At 36.5% G+C, this 22,772-nt stretch overlaps 1 protein-coding gene across 1 annotated transcript in view; it reads left to right on the forward strand.

Annotated features, from left to right (window-relative positions):
• CSRNP3 (cysteine and serine rich nuclear protein 3) overlaps positions 1–22,772 on the forward strand; it is a 252,559-nt gene that overhangs the window by 58,378 nt on the left and 171,409 nt on the right. The window contains exon 3 of the mRNA XM_069079688.1: positions 826–914. The gene's annotated coding sequence lies outside the window, so the exon portion shown is untranslated. The remainder of the gene's footprint in view (positions 1–825; positions 915–22,772) is intronic.

Raw genomic sequence — 22,772 nt, forward strand, 5'->3', positions numbered from 1 at the left:
TTTTAAAAACACAGTTTTAAGTTGTAGTTAAACATAAAAGAAATAATTCAAATTATGAATAAATTTGTATTGCTTTCTAATTCCTATGATTCTACACTCCTATATATGTATATTTTAAATGTGCATATATATGTATAAATATAAATATAAATATTTATTTATTTTATTATTATTATATAAATATAAAAAATAAACAAATAGATAGGTACATTTAAAACAGAGCTAATGTGAACACAATATTCTTAGTATTGCTTTCTTTTTCCTTTGGGTTAGCCATATTTCTGTATATTCCTGATAAAATAAGATTTGGATTATCCAAATAATTCAATTGTACATCTTTTAAATATTTCAAGGAAAAGAAAACTTTTGTTTACTTTCTTTTTCATGAAGTGTCCAGTTATTAGACTTTGATTGAATTTCCGAGGGTTGTACAATTCTTAAAGACCTCAAGCATTTGTTGGTCTAAACTTTAAAAAAAAAGTTTCCCCACCTGATTAATAAAACAAATGCTTATACAACCATTGAGCCTTTCTGTGCAAAAGAACAGCTCTCTCATTCTCACAGATTTGGTTTAAATCTATATGTAACTCATTGAAAAAAATTGTTTGCCTTTTTTTGCATAACAGATTTACACCCCATGATTCCAAATGATTTTCTATGTGTCATCTTTGTATTTGTGCCATTTGTCTAATTTAGGTATTGCTTGAGGACACGCCATTCATATGATACTTATACTATAGTATTCAAAAAAAATCCATATTCAGTTCTCTCTTTGAAAAAGTAGCTTTATGCCCCCTTTTGAAATGTCTTTCCTTCCTTTTTAAGGAAAAATGAAGGACATATCTACGGATTGAAAACATGGTTTCAGAGGCCTGAAATCTGCTGGAAGAAACTAGTGTTCTTGAGATTGTAAGGTCAGTGGTTTAGAAATTATTATGTATATATTAATTAACATAGCCTAAAAGTAACTACATATATATATATACATACATATATATATACTAACCATAAAATATCTATGCTAATGTGCAAACTATTTAGGTAGGAAAAATATTTCTGTTTTCACAATATTCATAATCTAAAATAAAAATATCATCTCTTAGGGGTATATTTGTGCTTACTCATTTCAGACAGGCATTATTTTATCAGGGGGTTCATCCAATACATTGTTTACATAACATTCAACTGTATATTAACATTTTGCCTGACATTTTGTAAAATGTTAGCACTATTAAATAGGGTAAAAAGTAGATTTATGGTGGTTCTTTAAGATTTTCCACTTGAATGTGTTTTTATGTTGTAAGTAGAAAACACTTTCTTGGTATGTTTCCCCATTCACCTCAGTCTCCTAAATGGTGTTGGAACATCATAAAAATTTCAGAAATCGCTGGACTTTACCCTTGACCTTGCCTGAGTTCAGAAGAATTGGATGAGCCTTTAGCTAGAGACCATGGTATCAAAATATTCCCTGCTCCCCAGCTCAATTGATCCTGCTTCAACCCGAGTGTCTAAGTAAAGTAATGATAAAGATAGATGAGTCAGGAGTGTTTAGGGCTGTCTTCCCGGTTGGATTTGTGTTCTTAAGAGTAGAAAAGGATACTGAGCAAAAAAATTACGATGCCGACTATAAATTGACTTCCAGCTATAATAATATATAATACAGTATTAATTTTGAAGTTAAAACTAAATTGCATATAGAAATGGTTACATTTTGATGAAATAGACCAAGGAGTCTGCTGTCTTCAGATTATTTTGTTATCTGCCCCACTACTATATCATAATTATGCACATATATATTTATAATTATGAACATTATCTCAGTCTTCAGATAATTAACTACCTGAAAACTGTATTCTACTTCAGTTGCCACAAAACTGATTATTTAATTTTCTTTTCGCAGTATCTGCTAACTACCTTCTCTATCTCCTTCCTTCCACCCCATCTATACCTCTCCCTTCCAAACTCACTCCACCCTCCTTTCTTCCTCTCCAATTTTTTTTTTTATGTTTCCCATGGTGATTTTTAATTCTGAGCAGGGCTGGTCCATTTTTTGGCCATTTTTTAAATCCCTGTTCAGCCTATATTTGTTCAATAAACTAATTTTAATACCTCAAATAAAAGCTTAATTAGAAAAGCAAATTTGTTTTTAAAATGACACTAGCAATTAAATAAGTTGAATATTGACAGGGAAAAAGCATAGAGGGAAATCATCAACATTACTTCTCCCCATCATGTTTTCTGGTAGATACCATCTTTCTAGAAGGTGTGTGGTTGCCTGCCTAGAGGATAAGTCCCTCAGTAAGTCATTGGCTACTCTCCATTCTAAAAGTAGAAATTCCACAAAAGAACATACTATCAATAGCTACATGGTGTCCCCAGAGTTAAGGTTCTTTATATGTTATACCAGTTACCCTCTAAGAGTTCTTCAGGAGAGCTCACAAGTAACCCCAGACCAAGGGGTATTCTGACTCTTTTACCAAATCACAGGTCTGTTCTCAATAGTTTAACCCCTTTCTGTTGTGACTGATAGAAAAGTGCTTCCCAATTTAGGCATTTGTCATCATTAAAATCTGTACAAACAACTAATAAAACTGTTTTGTGTACATAATGTGTTTATTGCTACCATTCCTTACCCTGTTTTTCCTAGAGAGAGAGAATAATCCCAAATAAGGCTCATGTTCCACTCTCTTCCCCCTTAATCTTTCCACAGTAACATTCTATATTATGCTGAGGTGCAAACAAAGAAATGCATGAGGTCATGTGTTAACTTTAGTTTTTGATTAGTTATATAGCAGCATCTGTTAATTGCAAACAAAAATTTAGTTTAATTTTTTAGTACAATACAACAAAGTCTAATTATAACTTTTCCCAGTGACTACCAGAAGCCCATTGACCATTTCCCATATCTATCTTCTGAGCTTTCTTTATCTGTGAATGTGGTTTATAAATCCTCTTGGGCTATCCTTATCTTTCTACTCTATTTGACTTAGACCAACCTCATTCATTGCATGATCAGTGATTTCCATGGCTATGCCCACTCCTGGTTTTGATTTTGGTTTTTTAATTTCATAACATCGATGCCTTGACTCAGTCAAATGCTTAGAAGGCAATTCTGTACACCAGTATATTGCACAGAGCTCAGCACATGCTAACACAATGAATGCCAAACCTAAATGTGAATGATTTTTGGTTTATTCAGAATTGTGAATTGTCTGCACCTTTAGTGCAGTTATGAATGTGTGTTGCCATTGCTACCACTTTCATCCTGCCTTGTGCCTAATTGACCACTCACTGAAGATAATAGGAAAACGGGACACAAAATAGGAACCTGCATTATATTCCAAAAAAGACAATCCCGCATTGCCAAAACTGAGAATCTAATGTTGCAGAAATAATTGTGTAAAACAGCTGTGAAAAGATGCAGAATATGGACGTTGCCTCCTTGCTTTTTTGTTCTTCCAACTCAAAGCATCGGGTTCACCAGAGGACTTAATCATTCCACCACTGACCTAGAAAGGCAGATACTTTAGGAAAGATTGAAAAGTATAAACCCCTCAGGATCCATATGCAAATAACAGCTGGATGAGTGAAGAGACTGGCAAGGGTGGGGAGGACTGTGCTCTCTGAAATAGGATGTGCTAAAAATGGAAACACATGATCACATGCTTCTTGTGAAATTTCTCAAAGTCGTTTAGGCCTAAAAGGTAAGTTATGTGGATATATTAACTAAGGCAAGTAAAACAAACCGTTCATTTGGGAAGAAAATGCTATGGCAGATATAGCACCGAAGTGTTGTTTCTACATTCAATTCTTCACTATATTCCCCAAGATTACAGTAAACCAAATTTCTCCTGAAGCCTTTGATAAGTGGCTGGCATATGCCACTGCAAGGGACTTTTACAACTACTTAATACCCAATTTTAAGAATGTTACAGGCTTAAAATCAATTTTGTAATGTAGTGAGGAATTTGATATACCCATGTAGTATAGAAGCAGACATCATGCTGACAAGGCAGGTATAGTACTTAGCAATATGGGCTCCTTATGCCAGTACATCCTATGAATACCTAATGACTTAGGCCTACACATTGTTGTTTTTTTTTTTTTTTAAGGAGACTACATTGTCTCATTTGCTTTCTTTAGAACCAACTAAAAATAAATGTAATAAAACTGTGCCTATGCCCACTAAGCACTTCCTAAATGTTCATTTTAATAATGGTTATAAAAAACAAAAGTAGCAATTAGACTATTCTGCATCCTGATGGCACCAAAAAGAACAAAAAGTAAACTCATATTGTAACAAAAGATGACATATTTGCTAATGTACATAATAGTATTTTTCCCTAATTGTTCAAATAAAAAATAAGTCTATTAATCAAAACCCACTTATTCCATTGTCCTTAAGAGGTAATATGAATTAGGTCCTGGATTTGGCAATAAGAAAGACCTGGATCCAAATTCTATCTCAGCTATTAGCTGATATTGGACAAGTCACTTAACTTCTCTGTGCCTCAGTTTCCTTATCTATAAGATAAGGACTCAGGGACCCCTAAATTGCCTCCACTCTCTAAATGTATGATTCTAACATGGAAAGATTTCCACAAGAAGGAAGGTAGGGAAAAGGAGAGAAAAGGGATAACTAATATTCTTCCCTGGACAGAGTAGTTTGAGCCTCGGAAAATCAGCACCTCTTTTTAGTCATTGATTTTTAGTAAAGAATTGAATATTGGAGTAGAATTTATGAGAGATAACTTAATATTTCTATAGTAACTTATTAAAGAGAGGAATGGTATAATGGCCAGAGGGCTGGCTTTGGAGTTAGGAAGACCATCATTCAAATCCTCCCTCTGACAAGCACTAGCTGAGACCTTGGACAAATCAATTAATTTCCCAGTACCCCAGACAACTCTCTAAGAGAGTAAATTGCAAACCAGATGTCAGTCTGCTTTGGCAAAGGGTGTTTCCTCCCTGGGATTTCCCAACACCAATGAGATCACAGGTCAGATAAAAGAAAAAAATCAAACAATTATGATATTTTACATAAGGAATCATTGTGTTAACCTCTTACACTTGTTCAGTGGTGTGTGCTTTAGTTCTTCCCAAAACTACAGTCAATTAAAGTTATTGCTGTTTCTAAGTATGAATCTTCTTAGACCTCAGTTTTACCTTTGGTTGGAAATTTGATTGAAAAGAACCTGGGCAGTTTGGGCCTGAGAGGTGGTGGTCAGAATGAGTGGTTTGTATCCCCTATACCTTCTGACTTCATTTTCTATGACACACCCACAGGGCATTTGGGCATGATAATTTACCCACAATAGTGGGGAACTAGTTTACCTGGTCTTCCAAGTTCCTTGTTAAGATTATAAAGTTTAAAAGGATTCTGGGGAAATTATAAAATATTTCTTTCTGAAATGCTAAATCACCTCCTCAGTTCAATCCTGCTCTTTAGAATGTGATCAATAACACAGCTATCAAACAAGATAAGAAAACAAGTGAGAATTTGAGATTGATTGGAGATGAAGATCTTTTAACCTGACCCAGTACTAAAAAAACAGCGATCTTCCAAAAACACAAACATTTTTAGGGCAGAAAATCAAAGGGATATAAACATCAACAATGGAATTATCAAAGGGAGATTAATACCTTATACTGGAATAACACATAAAGTAAGGATTAGAATCCTGCTGGGATCTTATCTTAATTAAACCAAGATGTATAACTTTTGATTACACACGTTGTTGCAGGGGAGAGGAGTAAAACAGCTCAGTGAGGTCATGAAGCCATAGCTGACATTGTATGTGCCCAGAAAAACAGAAGCAAGGGCAAGGTCAAGTGTGTCAGACTTCTAAGAGAGAGACCAAGTCAAGAAGAGAATTAAATTAGAAGACAAGCTTTTCCTTTAAGGCTTCTAGTTAAAATATGAGGAAGGGGTGCAGATAGAAAATGGCAGATTCTTTTCCTTGCTAGGATTCGCATGATCCCTCTATCCTAGGCCTGCTCTCTTGGATTTCCTGACATTTCTATTAAGAATTCCAAGCATCCTGGGAATCATTCTAAGCATCATCATTTTAGTCAATACCTTTGTACCTCTAGCAGGTCATCATGGTCATGCTGTTGATGCTAGGGTTCTGATAAGAGGAGAAAAAAATTCCATTTCCTCCTCTACCTGCCTTTACTTTCTGTGGTGTTTATGGGAATTAGAGACAGAGGGGAGTTAGGAAGGAATAGAGAAAGCAAGATAAAACCACTTTCAAAATAGAAAATAAAATGACAACACCTTATGTGGCAGTAATTGCGCAAGCAATTACATGACAAATATTTCTAAGCCTTTCTTGCCTCTCCATATTATTAAAGAAGCTTAAAAACAAACAAAAAAAAACTTCAGATTTACTTTGTCCTCTCCAAAGCAAGGTAAGCAGTCAAGTTTTTTTCTTTATAGAGACAAAAAGTTTTTTTATTGAAAACATATTTTGGGAAACCACCTATAAGAGAGCAACAGAAACCTTTCAAGTCAATGCACAGTTTTGGAGGCAAAATTGTGATCATTGTAAAATATGGTTGATTCAATGATTTCCCCTCCTAGACTTCTGAATAAGTGCTGTCTAGTTCCAGTCATTCCCTCTACACAGTCTTTACTGGCACATCCCTACATCAAACAGAGCCAGCCAGCATGAAAGTAGTAAGGACAGAAACATGGGACAAAGGGGAAAATCCAGTTTTGTTAAAGTGAATCAATCCTGCAAATTTAGTCTTGAGTTGAATATAAACTAATTCTAATACAAACTAACTCTAATAGTTTACAATCTAAAAGAAAAGGTATGGACCAATGCAAATAAAACACACCACACACACACACCAAACAAACAAAAAATAACCTAGACTGCTATCCAATTGCATAAAGGTCAAATAACTATGTAAATCAACTCAAGAAAGTATTTCATCAACATTTACTAAGCACCTACTATGCAACCAGGTGCAGTTCTGGGTGGTGATTCAAATTCAATGAATGAAATAATCCCTAAAGGCAAGGAATTTATCTAACTTGTGTGCATGGTATCATGGAAATTGTATAGTAGCACATGGTAGAGGAGGTGAAAGTGAAATATTAGATAATTTCTGTAATAGCACTTTACAAATATTGTCTATTTGGGTACAGCAGTCCTCTATGGTAAATGGTGTTATTATCCCCATTTTACAGATAAGGAAACCAAGGCTGGGGAGGGTAAGTGACTTGGATTTGAACTCAAGTCTTTGACTCCAAATCTAACATACTCTCCACTGGGCCAACTAGTAGTCCAAGAAAATTACTACTTTTCTCCCAGTTAATCAGGAAAGGCTTCCTGGAGGAGGTGTCATTTGGCCTACTTAAACTTTTTTTTCTTTTGTTGAATGCAATGTCCTCATCTCCTGCTTTCTGCTTTCTTTAAACAAGAGCTAATTTCAGTCTAGTTGCTGCCTTAGGATATGATTAGGTTTGAAGCTCTTGGCAGCAAGTCAAACATGTGATCCTGACAGGTTGTGTTACTTGGACTTGGTTCTTCCCTTTAAAGGGATAGCTTTTCTGAAATTATGTCATTTTTATCTCACTCCTGGTTATCTTCAAAACTGAAAAGAAAGTAGTTATTTTGTATAGGAGATATTTCTCATATGGCTTCATAGATTAAAAAAAAACAATAAGTAACAGATGGCAATTTCTTTCGGGGGGCTTAAAAAATACACTCGGGATTTGCAGTTGTTTTCTTCAAAATGACCTAACTGTTCCCCTAAGGAAGATGATATCATGAAGCTTCTTGATTATGAATGTTCCCTCAACAGTCATTCAAGGGACTGGCTTCAGTATATCTTTGATTTCCAGGGTTTGATAGCTTGTGAGTGCAACCTTTCATGGAATCAAGTGAAGATGCCTTTAGATGGTGGACTGCAAGTTGAAAACATTGAAATAAAAGGCATGGAGTTGTTGGGTTTTTTAATTAACAATTTAACTTCCTAAAGCCTTCTTAGGCTGTCAGAAAAAAGCTATGTGACATAACATATCCAGCAAACATTTAATTACATGAGCAAGTCTTATTACCCAAAAGCTCTGTTCTGTTCATTTTTATCTAAGGTATTGTATGTGTGTGTGTTTTCCCCAGAATGCACCAATGGAGATTGCTTAGGGCACCACTCTCCTGCTTTGCAATCCATCTTCAAATGTACCTAGCAGCAACTGGATTCTCTTATTTATCCTTCGCTATCTGGCAATCTAATGAGGTCAGAGAGGGCTTAACAAACTTGGTAGAAGAGGTCAAGGTGCCTCACTCACACTGTTTGGTCTATGTTGATACTTGATTGTTGATGCAGTAGAGAAATGTATAGAAAAATGAGGGCACAACCAATTTCATAGGTGGCCTTTACTCTTTCTCACAGACCACAGAATGAGCTCTGAGGCATTAGCAAAAGTCATCTTTGAAAAAGGGGAACAGGTGAACTTTCACTTTATTTTTCTGTAAGCTAAAATGTCGGGTTTTTACCCTGAGTCCCAGGGATGTTTCACTAGATTTTTTTTTAAATCTTAGCAGGATACTACTTTTATTCTAGAAAAATAACGTATTTCCATTTCACTCCCTTCTGTGACAGACATATGTGAAATATAAAAGTATTAAATTACTTTCACATTTAAATGTGGGGCCTATAGTACAAAGGCAACATCACTGACAAAGGATATCTTAAAGAATACACAAAGCACATGAAAAAATTGTTTTACTCTTTTCACCAATCTGGTTTGGGATTCTTTAAATATTGTTTCTGACAATAGCACTAAGCCAATTTTAGTATGCAATGACAAACCCCAAGCATGGAATACAAGAAGTTCATCTTAGTGGTCCTTAAAAAATGAAAGTATGATTAAAAAACTGGAATGAGGATAAGCTCAATTCAACAAGCATGTTTATGTGATTTTCTGGGAGACAATCCTGTTTTCTCTATTAATGTTGGTACTTGTGCTGGGGAATTGAGTTAATTGGGAATATTTGGTTATGATATATTTTGTGTGGGTTTTAGCAATCAAAGCATTCTATTAAAAAAAAAGTTAAAGTGAATTGGTTGTTGAAACAGTGGCTACAATGACACTTAAGACCTGGTTTTAATTGCATATACTTATGTAAAGATTCCATAGGCACTTGCAATATGCTCATGTTTGACATTTGTAGAGGAATAACAGATGCAGTTGTTGCCAAATTATTTGTTGCATCTCAGTCTTAGTTAAATCAGGGCATGGTGTATTGTGAGAATGTTAAATGAGGGTTTTTAACCCAACTTCTCCTGCATTCTTTTGAAGAAATAAAATACTTTGAAAATATCCGGGCACATACTTAGGTGATAGAAAAAGTTATAAAGACATTATTTGGGCTTTCAAAGGTGAAGTGCTAGGAACTGTTTATATTCTGAATTTTTGCTTTTGGTATTTGTTTTCTTTCTGTCTTTCATTTCCTAATCCTTCTTAATCCTACATATCCACTTTTGATAGTCACCTGGTTTTTAAAGGAAAGAAGAGAAGAGGAAAGGGAAAAAAAGAAGAAAATGGTTTTCTAACATTTGACTGAAACTTTGCTGTACATGGCTCAAGCACTATGTAGGTAGATTCCCAATCTCTCAAAACTTGGATTTGGTCTATAAAAAGAGAGATGGCATACAAGATGACCTTCCTTCAATCAAGGATGAAGTGGGAAATTCGTTGAACTCATTAAGCATTATTAGAAATTTGTGTGCTGGCCTTTTAGAAATTTATATCTACCCTGTCTTGATGGTATGCTTATTATTATAAATTGTCTTTTAAAAACTTTAGTATCTGGTCCAGAAGCTAGAATATGAAGCATAAGACTCACAATTTGGAAGCAGATTGGTGTCTTCCATTATCATCAGTATTAATAACAAATACTTGTGAAATCCCCATTAGATTCATGACTTTGAACTAAGTGCTGCTGGACTTTGTGGTACTTTAAAGTCAAGGATTCTCCATGCATTGGTTCTAGTTGCTAGTGTTGAGATGGCAACTAAAACTGGAGATTCCCTTGAACTGGTTGAGTTGTAAAAACTGATTTTAGTTTAGAGAATTCCCTAGTAGTATATACCAAGACACACATTGTTTTCCACAACCATGTGGACCCCTCTATAAATGAGCAAACATTTGGCAATATAGACCTAGTATGTGCCTGGCACTGTGCAAAGCCTTGGGAGTACAAATAAGAAAAAGAAATACAGTCCCTGCCTAATGGGGGAATACAATGCACAAAAGCTATAGGTGTATGATGTTCAGTGGAGTGGAAACCAAGCAGAGCTGCTGATGGAAAATGGAGGGATATAGTATTTCTATATAGTGTTGCTAGAGACCTAGGATGATAAGTTGTCTTGACCAGCACTCTGTGCAGAGCAGGGGCTCTTAACCTGAGCCACACACATGTCCATGGGACTATGGAGAGACTTTGGAGACCTGGCAATTTGTTTTTAATAAATATTTTGATAACTATTTCAATATGATTGGTTTCCTGTGTAATCCTATGAATTTATATTATGTATTTAAAATTTTTACTCTGAGGTGTCTGTCAGTCTTCTTTAATGCCCTAGGGCCATGATACAAAACAGGTAAATTACCTGTAAATGTAGTGTAAATGAAAAATGCTGATTGGCTTGACTGCAATTAACCACTGTGATGGTTCTTGACACTATTTTGCATATGGCAAACACAAATTAAAAAAAAAACAACCCAAGCTCTCCTTTATCATACCCTTCTCCCTCTCCAAAACACCTAGGGCACACACCAATTTAAGTACTGTTTCTTGAGTTTTCTCTTCTATCTATTTTTTTTGTCTAAGACAGACAGTCTGTTCTATGAATGGCAGGAGGGGGAAGTTGAGGAACAATGCTGACTACTATTTTTGTGTTCAGCTACTGCTTTTTCATATTGCTGAGGATGGGACTTAGAGAGCTGAGAGGAAGTTATTTGCAGAGCTCTGGAGAGTTTGCCAAGAGGGGGAGGGGATGTTTGCAGAGGAAAGGAAGAGTGTTGACTGTCTGGTGAGGGTGTTCATAGAATGGATCTCAGGGGACCTAGATGCCCTTATCAAAAGCAGCTTTGCCTTGAAGTTTCTAAATTGAACTCTTCTTCACTTAATGTATTACAGTAAATAGCATTTCTAATTGTTATAGAAGATTGACTATAGGAATGAATAATTTTATGAAAGCGTAACATTTCTTAACATCACTGTTATTCTTTATGTTTCATAAGTAGGAAAACTCTAGGAAATTGTTGACAAACTCCCATAACATAATTCATTCTTAACATTTCTTAACCATGTTGATGAGACTTTGAACAAAATCCTTGATTTCAAGGAGTTTACGATCTAAAAATTGGCAAATCTCTGAATTTTCTAAAAATTGAGAAAAATTAGATCAGGCTAATAAGAATTTTAATAAATGAACTTTCTGGCTGTCTCAAACAATTCTTTTCATTAGACATTCTCTTTCTCCTCATCTTCAGTTATCCACTTTCCCTTTTAGTCTGCTTTTTCCTTCATTTCTTCTCTATCACATAGCCTGGGATTTCTTCTTTCCTTCCCACTTCCTTTGGTGATGAGTTGATTACCAGAGCTCATTTTTCTTGGATGGCATCCATCTTGTGTGTACTTGTTTTGTTTAGGGCAAGGCTGGTAAAGTTGGGTGTTTCCTGCAAATCCAACTCAGCAAGTAAAGGAAACAGTATGGTCAACCTTGCCCATAGGCTAACCAGGTCTTGCTTTCAGAGGCTCTCTTACCCAATAAACCACTCCCCTGCTGTGCAGAAAACAGGATTTGGACATGGCTAAATATAAATTTTGCTGATTTCCTAATTTTCCTTACCTGGGTGGGTAACAGCAATAGATAAGGTGGCCCAGTAAGGCTTTGGGGAGTTAATCAAAGCTATTAGGCATTTGTTAATGCCGACTGTGCTCCAGACACTTTCCTAAGTGCTGGGGTTACAAAGAAAGGCAAAAACCAATGCCTGCTCTGAAGAAGTCCACTCTCTAATGGGAGAAGAGCAGTTTTGGCTAATGAAACATTAGTAAATATTAACTATGAGCAAGAGGTTATCATTATTGCCATTATCATTGTTATTTTTTAAATCCTCTTCAAAAGTATTGACTCAGTACTTCACAGAATCGAAGAATGTTGGAATCAAAAGGTACTTTACAGATCAGTCAGCCCACTTTTTTTTGCTTTTTGTTTTAGTATGAAGGAGATAAACGATTAAATGACTTGCTTAAGGTCCCACAGATGGTACGTGGCAAAGCAGGGATTCCAAGCTAGCTCATTTGATTTTAAAGTCCAGTGCTCTCTTCACAGGCTGAGATGAGTCTCCTTCCTCCAGAAGTCAAGACCATAACTCTGATACAAATATATTACAGAAATAGGTTAAACAAATATATCCATTCAACCATGAAAATATTTACAATAAAGATAAGCAAATGGGTTTAACACTCTTAGTAAGGAGGTTGCCATGAAAGCTGCCTGTTAACAAGGTAGAAACTGCCACTTCCCTTCAAGTTAGGGAAACTTTTTTATAGAATCCATTCCTATGATATATGATACAGTGGAAGGATTGCTATACTTAGAGTCACCAGCCCTAAGTTTAATTCCTGGCTCTGCCAAAAAGTAGGACCTTGGGCAAGTCATTGTACCTTTCTCTTCAAGTCTCATTTTCTTCATCTACAAAATGAGAATGGCAGACTAGGTGATTACTGATGTCCCAACTGATCCTGTGATTCTATGGATTCAACAGGTATTTGTTGAGCACCTTCTACTCTATGTTCAGGGAATGTCTGGATAATAGGAAGAGGGAAAAAACAATCACTTGAAGTTTTCAAGGATTTGCAGGAGTACATTCTAGTTTAGGCTTAATCCATACAGCTCCTAAGTAATTAGGTGGTACAGTGGATAGAGTGCAGGACCTGGAGAAAGAAAGACTCATTTTCCTGAGTACAGATCTAGTCTCAGACATTTTCTAGTCTCAGACATTTACCCTGAGCAAATCACTTAATCTTGTTTGCCTCAGTTTCCTCGTCTGTAAAATGAGCTGGAGAAGGAAATGCCGAAATAATCCATTGTCTTTGCCAAGAAAACCTTTCATTCCCACATTCCCCAAACCCTCTTGATTCTGGTCCTCTAGCCCCTTCTTACCATGCTCTTTTGTTTTCCACTTCTAGGTAACTCCACATCTTGGAGGAGTGATGGGTGTGTAAAGTTACTCAGTGTGGCAGCAAGTTAGAGGAAGTCCAGAGCACAGTCTGGTGGGGAATCAGTCATGGCTGGGCTGGAAAACCTTTTTAAATGTCAGTTCTAGAAGGAACCATCCAATCAGGAGAGGTCACAAGGGCAAAGGATACTTTCAATATGTTAATTCCAGGGCTGGAGGGAGGCTTTAGGATAAAGACCTAGTGTATGGTAGAGGAATTCTGGAATGCAGCCTAAAAAACAAATGACTTAAATGTTACTTGAAAATTTCTTTACCTACATTTTCTCACTTGAGCCTCAAAATAACCTGTAGGTCATACTACTTTTGTACAAATCATGAGATCATATATTGAGAAGTAGAAGGGACATTAGAAGTCATCTAGTCCAACACACTCATTTTAAAGAAAAGGAAACTGAGGGTCAGAGAGGTTAAATGACTTTTTCTTATGATTACACGACTAAGAAGTGTCCAAGGTGGACTTTGAGCTCAGGACTCTTCTGATTCCAAAGCTTCCACTCATTTCCACTACGATTTCATACTGTCTTTCAATCTCAGGTGTCCCCAAAAAAATCCACGTGCAAAGAGAAATATCATCTACTTACTGGATGCTATATAAATCTACTCAAGCTTCCCTAAGGTGCAAAATAGTTAAAAGAACACTGGATTTGGAGTCAAACCTGGGTTCAAATCCCACCTCTTTTCTTTCCTACCTGTGTGATGTTAGGTGAGTCACTTTGTTTTTCTAAGTTTTAATTTCCTCATCTGTAAAATGAGTAGGTTGGACTATATGGTCTCTAAGATCCCTTCTAGCTCTGGTCCTTAAGCTAAGTTCATTTGGCTTAGTTCCATGCATTGCTTTTCTTACAAGACATCTCAGACTGAATAAGTCACAATTAACTCACATGGAACATGGTCAAAATGAAGATGTTGATCTTTCTTCTGTAACCCTTTTCCTTCTTCCTAAGCTCCCACTCAGTGATCTTTCAGGCCAGAGATATTGGATAATCTTCATACCACACAAGGATCAGTAGTCAAATTCTGCTTCTTCTTTCCACACAGCTTCTTCTGTACTTGTCCTTCCTGGGGCTTTCTACCAGGCCCTGATGACAATTTTAACCTCAAGCATTGCCTCTCTCCAATTTTTGTAAAACCATTGGCTCTCTCTTGTTTTTTTCCAGGTTATCCCTTTCTTAAAATCTTCCCAGTAGTTTCCCACTGCCTTATGATCAAGCCCAAGCTCTTTCCTCATCAGGATATCCTAAATCAGTTAATTTCTGCCCTGTCCCCATTTGCCCTTATGCATATCCTGCTCCCTCCATTTTAAAATTATTTTTGTGCTTGTCCCTCTTTTACTTTTGAATCTTCTCAATATCAAAACTATATGTTTGGCTTTTCTTTCTCATAAAGACATCTACCTTTCATCATTTATCTCCTGAAAGCTAACCCTTTCCCCAAAAGCTTTCCAATATTAATTAGATAAGACAGAATGATTGACCACCCAAATAATTGATACTATCACTGATTTATGTCCCAATAATGTGAGTAGCTCCATCTTCGATCCCTATAACATCCTTACCCCTGACCTATAATATAGATGCCTTGTCTCCTAATGTATTGGTTTCACCTTTCAGTTCTGCTCCCATGAGAGTAGGAAACGTTTCGTTGTACTTGTATGCCCAGTTTTACCATAGTGCTTGGCACATGGTAGGTAGGTGCTTAATAAATCCTTGTTGAGTAATTGATTGATTCTGTTCTGTGTATTTATCCTTAGGTCAGGGCAGTTGTCAAATAAAGTCAAGTCAACAAGCATTTATTAAGCACCTTTTATGTACCAGGCACCTTGCTAAACACCAAGGATACAAAGAAAGGGAAAATCAGTGTCTGTTGACACAGAGTTCACAGTCTAATGGGGTACCTAGCAAACAACTGTACAAACAAGATAGATACAGGATAAACTGGAGATAATCTCACAAGGAAGGCTCGAGCATTAAGGAGGATCAGGAAAGGCTTCTGGCACAAAGTGGGACTTTGGCTGAGACTTAAAGGAAAGGTAGGAGACAGAGATGAGATGGGAAATCACTCCAAGCCTGGAAAGGACAACTAGCAAAAATGCAAACAGTCAGGAGCTAGAGGGTCAAGTTTAAGGGAGGACAGGGAGACCAGTCACTGCAAGACAGAATTGGTGAAGGGCAATAAGGTGTAAGAAACCTAGAAAGGTAGAAAGGGGTCAGGTTATGAAGAGTTTTCAAAAATCTAAGAGGATTTTATATTTGATATTGAAGATAATGGAGAGTCACTGGAGTTTCTTGAATAAAGGAATGACATGGTTAGACTTCAATGATAAATTCCTAGAAGACAACAAGAACCGAGGTGACCTAGCTCTCTTTGCACAGAACCTTGCATAAAATCCACCCACAATAACATGCCTAATAAAAACTTTGTAATTGCAGATTTAATTTTTTTCCTTTTATTAAATTCATGTTTGATTTAATAAGAATTTATGTATGAACTCTGAGTATTCCACTGCTAGCAATGACTAATAGTGGGAAAATGCAGAAGATGATACAAATTGATCACCAGGTTAAAGACAATCCTTTCTGGCGGTGTCCTTATAATAGATGTGGGCCCTGTTGGTTAACCAGTCCATGAGACTGATACCTATGTGATGCTAAAATTTTGCTAAGGATGCTAAAAATTTAGGTACTAGAAATTAGGAAGCCTAAATCCCTGAACTCTGGAGATTTTAGGTTTTCTCATAACAAGCCAGTAAACCCAAATAAAGGAATGAAGAGTCAAAAGCAATTGACCCACAACTTAATCCCTAACAAAACCACAGAGAAGTTAAAAGTGTTCTCCAGCCTGAACCTACAAACAATTAATATTCCTGGCTACAGGAATATGTTGTCTCACTGAGGTATATTACTGGCAGGCTCCCAGTTAGCTTTCTCTTTTTGCTACAAAATGAATAGAATTTGCCACTGAACTTGTTTATGTTATTTGCTTCAGTGACTTGCCTTGGCAAATTACTCCCTGCCTTTATTGTTAAATTCAGTGTACTGCTAGCATTTTAATTTTAGGTTGTAGCCCAGTGTTGAACGTTTTCCCTAGTGTAAACAGTATTGGATAAGTTGATATTCTGTCTGAGACAGAAGCTTTTAAAGTACCTCTTTCTCAATTTGGAAGACTTCTACCTGATTACTTCTAAGTCTACAGGGTTTTTCCACTCAAAATAAGGCTAATTTTACTTTAAATTTTTAAAATTGCAGATGAAAACTCAAAATAGTAACATTATACTATTATACAAGGCACTCCTTCCCCTGTCTTTCCTTAATGCATTTGTTTATTTGATTGTGGATCTAGACCTGTAAGAGACCTCAGAGGTCATATTCTATCCATTCATTTTACAGATGAGGAAATTGACACCCAGTGAGGTTATTGGATTTGTCCAAGGTCATAAACATAGTATACATCAGTGGCTAAATTTGAGCCCAGGTCTTCTGACTTCAGTACCAAGGCTCTCTCCATTATACCACGCTTATTATGTGTCTTTATTATGTGCCAAGCACAGGAGATATTATGTAAAAAACCTCAACCTGAAATAGTTTGCTACCCTTAAGGAGCTTACATTCTATGGGGGAAGGGGAATGCTCTTAATTCTTAACCATGAAGCCATTTCAAACCTCATAGCTTTTCCAATTAGAGATCTAACTATTGGGCTTTCTATAATATTCCATATCTGTTCCAGTTTTATTGCCATCTTACTCTTTTTAGTTTCTAGAATTCCCATTGGATTAGAGATCTAGCAAGTACAAAGAAGAGTACTCTAAGCTCATATTAAGGTGTTTGCCCAGATACCATTACTCAAAAGTCTGAATTTTAGTGGCTTCAAGTGTGACCCTATCCAGGTAACATATGAATGCTGTTGACCACCCATTTTGTTAGTGATTGCTGTTACTATTTTTTGAATCAATTATCCTTTAAATATATATGTTAATGTATTCATTTCTCTTATATCTAAATTATACTCCAGAATCATTTTTCAAATTTTTCTTAATTTCAAAAAGGTTTGCATAACATTTTTAGCTGCATATGATTTCTTTTTAAAAAAATATTGTAAAATGTTTTGCCTTGTCCAAATAGTCCCAAATACATATAGATATGACTAAGTGGTATTTTTTTTACTGCTAGGAATATGACCCTCTTCTCTGGACCCATGCCTTCTACTGATAGTCTGAGTGCTAGTGACAATCTATCATCAGTTTAAGTCATTAACTCTCACCTTATCAATGTAACCTGGTAGCAAGTCGTCATTCTCTTGACCCAGATTTTTTATACACAATGATTCTGCTCTTCCCCAGAGGAGCATAAAGGAGCAAGAATAATATGACCTCTCTAGTCCTGACATAGGAGCAGGTAGACCACCTGTAGGTCTTCCTTATGCTATCTAGTATTTCCCACCCTGTCTTTAGAATCCTGGAGAGGTAAGCTTCTGATCTGGGCCCTGATCAATTGCCATCATTCTGCAGTTGTACATAGAATCTGAATTAAAATCCTTCCTTAAACACTTACTTGTTGTATGACCCTGGATAAGTCAACTTGGCCTCTCTGTTTTCTTAACTGCGAAATGGGTATCATAATAATAACCCCCACTTCACAGGCTTGCTATCACCATCAGTTGAGATGATGTATGCAAAATGCTCCATAAATATTAATGGGCAATATCAATATTATTGATACTGCTACTACTACTGCTACTACTACAACCACCACCACCACCACCGTCACCACAATGATAGTATCCCTTTTCGATATACAGCTTCAAAAGTAGTAGGTCTAGTACCTGTTTCCGTTAGTGTCCCCAAGGTCTCTCCTCTCTCCTCTGTTCCATATCCTGGATCTGCCATCTTTACCTACAAGATGTTGGCTGGTACCCACGAGGTTTCTTCTATGCTCAGTACCTGGAACTTGGGTATATAGCTATGTGCCATTTGGATTGGGCTTTCAAAGATGTATCAGAATTAAACAAGTTGAGCTGGAGAGGAAGAAAATGAGCATTTATTTGGTACCTACAAACAGCAGGCACTGTGTTAACTGCTTTATGAATAAGCTCATTTAATCCTTACAATAACTCTAGGAGATAGATGCAATTATTATCCCAATTTTATAGTTGAGGAAAATGAGGTAGACTGAAGTCAAATGACTTGTCCAGGATCACAAAGCTAGTCAGTATGTAAAGTCAGATTTGAACTCAGTTCATCCTGACTCCAGGCCCAGTGCTCTAACCACTGTGCTAGCTGGCTGCCCCTAGGGAGAAGGCATTTCAGGCAGAGGAAAATTTGCAGCTCTGGGTGTGGGGGGCGATAGCAATTGCAATTTGGCTCCTTACAGAATTTTCTGACTTTTTTTGAGTTGTCTAGAGAAGAGGGTCATGTCAGTTCCAAACCTCCATAAGTTCACCAAAACAGAGCACAACTCCAGTGAGATTCTTTTGGCTTAGTTTAGCACCCATCATATCAAACTTAATTGTCAGATTTATAGTAGAAATTGTAATACCTCATATTCGGGTGGTGTCTTATAATTACAAAGCATTTTAATGTGTATTATTTCATTTTATTCTCACAACAACCCTTTCAGCTAGGCAGGGCAGGAATTCCTATTTTACAAATATAAAATTGAGGCCAGCAGAAGTTGACTGACTTCTCCAAGGTCAGACAGCCAATAAATTGCAAAGTCAGAACTGGAATCCAGGTCCTAGCATTACCCCATATCATCCTGTCCATCATTGTCCGCACTCTGCTATCTGAGGGTTACCAATAATTCCAAATTCCCTTTTATATGTGCTCCTGTGAAGTAAAGGATATGTGCAAATTATGCCATGGGAACCTCTCAGAATACAATATAATTTTCCTTTATAAATATGTAAACTTATTCTAATAATGTCCTTCGTTCATAGAAATAATGTATGCTGAAGACTGTGGTGTACCAGCAGCTCTAAATTAAGGTATTTTTTTTTTCTACATTCACCCTGAGTCTACTCTTAGGAGGGAACAGCTAACTTGCTCTTTGATGAAAATAACTCTAAGTCTAATTCCTAAACATTGCAAACTGTCCTCTATACTCTTGCCAATGGGATTTTTCTAAAGTGCAGAATTGACCATGTCATCCCACTACTCAATAACTTCAGTGGTTCCCTATTACCACTCAGATCACATATATCCTGACATTTAAAGCTAATCCCAGCTGGTCCTTTCTAAGTTTTCTACAATATTTTATTTACCTTCACATGCTCTGCAGTCCAGTCATCCTGACTTATTTGTTCCTTACACATGAATCTCCATCTCCTGTCTTCTTGATTCATCAATATATATAAATGTGCTCTGGTGAAGCAAATTTTTCATATGCTGAACCTTTAAAATGAAGTTAAACAACATTTTTGTTTATTGGAATGAAGATTTTATTTACAATATTCATAGATATGGTATTTTAGTGATAATTTAATAGATTTATAATCATTAAAGTATCCATACTACTATAGACAGAAAGATTGAATTAAGTAAATTAAATAAACCTAATTTTGATTCCTATCTCCACCAATAACAAAAATTTTCAATAATATGACTTTTACCTAGCATGCCTCTTTCTTTACAGTCTTTTTTATATATTAAGCTTAGAATATCAGTCTATTTCAAACGTGCTAAAATGACAGTCCTTTTTATAAATAAGGCTAAACAGAAAGAATACTGGAAGATCTTAGAGAGAGGAAGAAAAAACAGCTGCGTGGTCTGGGGAGGTACATGGTATAGTTAAGCAAGACAGATTGGACATCTTGGTCAAGGAAAATGAGAAGAAAATCCCAAGGCCTCAAATTAAATGTGAGTCAATTAATGCTCTGATTATATCAGGAAGCCAGCTAACTGTCACCTACTAGCCTCCTTCAGGAGGGAGGGGACATGAAAAAAGAGACAAGTTTTTCTCTGATCTTTTTGAGGAAAGTTAGCAAATTTTCTGTTTATTGAAGCACACTTTTTTAATTTAGGGGAGAAAAAGTCATCTAGATTTTCATATTTTCCTCACCCCAGTGAGGAAACCTGATTTTTTTTTTTTTTTGGCAAAAGCCTTCTTCCTAAAGAATAAATATGAGAAAATGTCTATTCTCCTAGCAGAGTCATAAATAGGAGTGTTTGCACCTGGATTGGAACAAACCATAACCAGACAAGCACATAGATTGTGACCTTCAAATAAACTTTCTTTAAAGGGAAGGAGGCTAAGAGGAGGCAACCAGGGTGGTTCTTACAGTGGCATTGACCTTGAATTATCACTCAGTCAGTCTTGTTGACTATCACATTCCCTTTGATGTTTTTACTTTCTGCACACAAGCATAGTGGGGAAGGAGGGAACAAGACCTTGGGAATAGTGGTGATTCCTTTTTTTTATGAAGTGTTGTGTGTGAACATAAGTAAAGAAGGCAACCATTTCCAAATTTGATCATATTTCACCAGAGTTCTGGTCCTCTGCTATGCCAGGCCTTTATCTTGGAACAAACCTTACCCAACATCATTGCAAAGAGAGAGGGATAGGTTTCCGAGGTCATGCATATGTATGGATATAAGCAAGGTTGAAGGCAGAAAACAGGGTAAGGGGTTGGGGAAGGGTGTCCAACCTCTGTGACATTCTGAGACTCTATAGTCTTGCCAATCCTCCCCACATACTGTAGGACTGACTGTGCTCTGGCTTGTGGAGGTTTCTTGTCACCTAAATCTCTTTCCAGCAGATACCATGGGATGGCAGCTACCATGAGAGCTTTCATTGCTCTCCAAATTTAGTGCTGTAGAGCAAAGCCCTGGTCCCTCCATTCTATTGATGGTTTTGTCTCTTGGGCAGGGCTCTGGTTGTTTGTTTTTAATGGCTTATTTTAATTTTTTTTTTGGCTTGATGAGGCAAGAAATTACTGAGAGTAAATGTTAATGTCTCTTCCTCTAAGGGTATTTAAGATAAAAAAATACCTTTCTTTGGGGTTAGGAGCTCTGTAATCTCAATTCAAATGGAATTCATGAAAAGTAATATCATCTCCATTAAGGTTTTATCCCAATTAAGCATAGTAGTATAGGTTTTATACTATAGAAGCAAATGTGTACAAGCTCTGGCAGGGTCTACCAAAATAGCAATAATAATAGTAATAACTAGCATTACTATAGCACTTTCAGGCTTGCAATTTGCTTTGCAAATGTTATCTCATTTTATTCTCACAACAAACCTAGGAATTAGTTTTTTTTTTTTTTATCATCTTTCCCATTTTCCAGATGAGGAAACTGTGGTAGACAGAGGCTAAGTGACTTGCCTAGGATCATACAGCTAGTAGGTATCTAAGACCAGATGTGAACTGAGAGCCTCTTTAAGCTAGCTCTAGTATTCTATCCAATGAACAACCCAGGGAGTCAGTAGTCAATAATGAATAAGTGCTGGGGATAGAAAGGAAGGCAAAAGACAGTCCCTGTCCTCAGGGAGCTCAGTCTAATGGTGGAGAAAAAAAAATATTTTTTATATATGTGTACACACACACACACACACACACACACACACACACAGGCTCTGTACAGAATAAATACAGTGAGACCAAGCTAGCTGAGTTGGAAGAGTCTCGTCACCATTTTCACTGTTGGGTTCCAAATCTTGAAGACCACCTAAGAGTGGATGATCTCTAAGTTTCCTTCCAGTTCTATGTTTATGATCCTACAATCCCCTAACCCACTGTCCTGTAGGGTAGATGCAAATGACATTGGTGGAAGTAACATTTATTCTGATGAAATGATTAATCACTGAGATATTAAGGCATGAATAACATCTCCCCCCCCAACAAAAGTAGATTATTTAGTAAAATCCTAACCAATTCAGACCTGAGATAAAGTTGTGTATTTTCTGGTATATGCCCTGTAGTGGCTTTCCTTCTTAGGATCTGTTTTCCCATAAAAAGTTTTGTAGTGGACATCCGAGAAATAACAGGACAGCAAAACCAATTATAATTTAGGAGTGTTTATTAACCAGCTGGTGACTGCCTCCCCAGTAGGGAAAACAGCATTGAATCTTCTGAAAGGTATACTTTTATAGAGCTAGGCATTGCTAATCAACAAAATGTGGTTCCAAGGGGGGGGGGGTACCATTTCTAGTAAAGTCTTGGGTACCTAACAAGAACAGACTTGTATCTGGGCTAACAAGAACAGACTTGTATCTGGGGTATGTTTCTAGCAACACAGGTGAAACGTTCCCTCACTATTATGGCCTATTAGGTGGTTTCCAGGGACCCTGGTAGGGGTCCCCTTCTAGCAGGTTTAGGGGGCTTTGCTGTATAATTTCTGAGGGGCACTTCAGTTTATTCATTTTAGTGACACCAGAAGTTCTTTCATAAGATTCATTGAATATAAGAGATCTTATCTTGGCTTAGAAAAAGCATGTGTGTGTGTAATTATATATATATATGTAATTATATATATATATATATATATATATATATATATATATATATATATAT

This window comes from Petaurus breviceps, unplaced genomic scaffold (genome assembly GCF_028583685.1).
Source record: "Petaurus breviceps papuanus isolate PSGF00001 unplaced genomic scaffold, PetGlider_PUasm1.0 91133, whole genome shotgun sequence".
NCBI classification, from domain to species: domain Eukaryota; kingdom Metazoa; phylum Chordata; class Mammalia; order Diprotodontia; family Petauridae; genus Petaurus; species Petaurus breviceps.